Genomic DNA, 3,651 nt, shown 5'->3' with positions numbered 1-3,651 from the left:
ACACCCGGAGATTTGTGTTTCTTTAATTTCTTTATAGCGGTTTCGACTTCTATTCGGTTGGGTTCTGGAATATACGGTTCTGCGGTGTGTATCTCTTTTTCCCCACGCACATTAGGTTTTGGCTGCGTGTTCAGCAAATCGTCACAGAAATCTTTTCATCTATTTGACATGCTATCTGTATCAGTGGGAACTGTACTATCAGCTTTCTTTAATATATAAGCACGAGGTTGATAGTCTTTCTTAAATTCCCTGATCCCCTTATACATGTCCGGTATGTTTTTATTTTTACTATTATCTTCAAGTTCCTTAATTTTAGTTTTCAAAAAAACGCGTTTCTTTGTTCTAAAACTATTGGGAGTTTTCTGCCTGGTATCTGCGAAATTTTGTGTAGTTATTTCATTCGGATTTTGAAGCCAGCGTAATTTTGCCTGTTTTCTCTTCTCTGCTAGTTTAATGAATTCCTGGTCGAACCATGGTTTGTTCTTACGTATTTCCGCGTATCCCAATTTTTGTTTTGCTGAAATTTTAATGCTATCTCTAATTTCATTCCAAGTATCCTTAACACTAGTGCACTTCGAATCTTCTAGAACCGACAATCTATTCGAAACTTCAGTCTGGTATTCCCCTCTTACCTGTCTCTCTTCCAATTAAAACTCTCCGTTTTCGGACATTGAATATTTCCTTTATTCAACGATAATCTTTCTCGTATCATCGCTGCTACCAGGTAGCGATCAGTGTCACAATCAGCCCCTCTAAACGACCGGGTATCAATTATGCTAGATTGTCTTCTTCTATCTACTAAAACGTGGTCAATTTGATTATGTGTTTTTCCGTCCGCTGATGCCCAAGTGTATTTGTGATCGTCGTGATGTGGAAACTCTGTACTCTTCATGATTAGGTTTTTGGATGTTGCAAAGTTCAATAGTCTAACACCGTTGTCATTACTTTCCTTATGCAGACTTTCGTTCCCTATAATCGGTTTGAAAATATCCTCTCGTCCTACCTTCGCTTTGAAATCCCCTAATAGAATGTTCATATGGTATCGCGGGAGTTGATCAAATATCCGATCAAATATCTTTTATATCGTCATCCTTATCTTCAGTTGGGGCATGTACATTTAAAACAATATCACACCACCGTCCCTTAAAAGCAATAAAAGAAAGTCTGTCAGTAACAAAATCAACTCTAATTGCTGGTAATATTCGTTTGTGAACGAAAAACTCTGTTCCTAACTGGTGATTTTTATTTCTTTCCCCGTAAAAGAACGTAAAATTTCCGGAATTCACAGTTCCATTTCCTTCCCACCTAACTTCCTGAACTCCTACTAGGTCCATCCTGTATATCTCTAACTCACTCGTAACGTTCAGCCTGCCCTATGAACACTTCTAATATTCCATGTTCTAAATCTCATGTCCATTTTCTTTTGCTGAGGTCGTGTCAGTCCTTATTCGAGGCTTCTGTGAATATTTCTGAACAAGTGCGTTTTTTACAGGAGGAGGATGTTAGCCTTACTCAAACTCCCAAGCTGGAGAACAACTCCCAGTCGTCTGTCCGCGACTGCTTATTCAGGATATTCGCAGCTAACCTTTAAATCTAGAGGCCTTCTCCCTAATCCGCAACCTGAGGACGCACTATGCCGTGGTGAAAGTGACCCACAACAAGACCAAATTATTGGATACTCCTTTCCTATATGTGTTCCATACTAAATGCAAGCCTTTAGAATCACGAGATTATAAGATCCATGGTAATAGATTATTTTCACACACAATGGTGAATTGTCTTGAATGACAGCAGTTTTTAGCGTTGCACATTTAGCTGTTTCTTAGTGATGTTCTTTAGTGGTCAGAATAAATTTTATTGTTATTGGGAAACACCAAGGGTCTGGACAAAACTTAATTTCAACGAATTATTGTGTTAATAGTAAAAATTATGATTAATGTTAATTTGTCATTTAATAGAAACTTTGTGTCAAAAATTGTATCATAACTTAAAATAATACATAATTGAAGCTTCTCGTAGGGGCACGATGTCACGAATAATAATATATAATTCAAGCGTTTACCACTGAGTTTCTAGTTCGAACCTCCACCAAGTAAGTTTCTGGTGGACAACAATGTGTCAGTGAATTTTCGCAGGATACCTCCGTTTTGTCTCACATTCTCATTCCATCAATTCTTCCATTACAATTGACATTCATTAATCAACAGATTCCTTTAACCTAATAGACATAACGTTTAACATTAAACTTTAAAATTTCATTTTCAAACTTCTGTTTCAAGATTTGTGATAATTTTAACAAATAAATATTATCAGATATTCCATGTTTTCTACGTCAATGATCGCACCGTTCGAAACGTAGCATTTATTAAACGACACGTGAAATGTAAGCTATTGACCAGTTTGCAAACTGTCATAATGGATGGATAAGATGACCTTAAAAGGAGATATGAGCTAAAATGGTCAATATCAGGCACTCTTTTACTCAAAAGCCAAACGTTAATCATGTCACATTAAGATATCTATTTTTAAAAAAGCCTGTTTCTGTTAAAATGAAGAACTACCTGAAATGAAGATAACGTCACACAATTAGCTCTGTCACTCAACTTATGCTCATTAGTTGATATATAAAATCATTTTTCTCTATTAAAGGGAATCAGTCAATCGTAAATTTAAGAAAAAGAAATTATTGCCGAAAATAATTTATAAAATAAATAATGCAACTTCTATGTACAAAGAGTCATGCTCTGACTAAATTATCAATTTCATGATTTCTTTTGTTCGATTTTTTGTTGATTTTATAAATGTTCAATATGGGACATTATTTTACTTCCACGCAAAGTTTCGGTTTCGTTACAATCACGTACTTAACGACAAACGAAAGAACTGAAACTATTCATAACAGCCCGCATCTGTCAAAATGAAAATCTACGTGAAATGGAGACAACGTCACATAATTAGCTCTGTCACTCAAGTTTAAATGGTTTGTAGCGTCTCGGATTACACTTTAATGATCAGGGATTTCACGGAAATATCTCGAAAACCGTTAAACACAATTGAACAAAACAAAACCTCAAATAGGAAATGCAATGAGGTACATCGGACGGTGTTGTCCCGGTGCCTATCAGGGCAGCCCTTCATGAAGGCCATGAAGGGGAATTTCGGAAATATTCTCAGAAGAGGAAAATATTTTCCCGCCCTTAGTATTGAAGATAGGAGATTGGAATTTGGCACAAGTAATTAGTACCATAAGTAATATTTTCAAAATGATTTCCAGATCTCTATGTTAACGCAGGGCCGCGCCAGATGTCCCCAAAACGGGAAGAAAGGGATTTTTCCCGCAAAAAATCCCTATATTCTCACTTGTAACCTCCTTAGGAACGTCCTAGGGACATGCTGTTGATACCATCTAAAAGACTACCCTACTCTAAAGAGAACGAATTATGTATCATCATCCTACGATAATTAGGTACGTGTCAGGAAATTTTTGAAGTTTGTATAGTATCTTTGGGAAATTTCGGAAATATTCGCAGAAGAGGAAAATATGTTCCCGCCCTTAGTATTGAAGATAGGAGATTGGTATTTGGCAGAATTAATTAGTACCATAAGTAATATTTTAAAGTGATTTAATATTCCAGATCTCTATGTTAACCC

The sequence above is a fragment of the Thermobia domestica genome, chromosome 3, assembly GCF_964235325.1.
Source record: "Thermobia domestica chromosome 3, izTheDome1.hap1.1, whole genome shotgun sequence".
NCBI classification, from domain to species: domain Eukaryota; kingdom Metazoa; phylum Arthropoda; class Insecta; order Zygentoma; family Lepismatidae; genus Thermobia; species Thermobia domestica.
The sequence above is the reverse complement of the archived record's forward strand: the minus strand, read 5'-3'. Positions refer to the sequence as shown.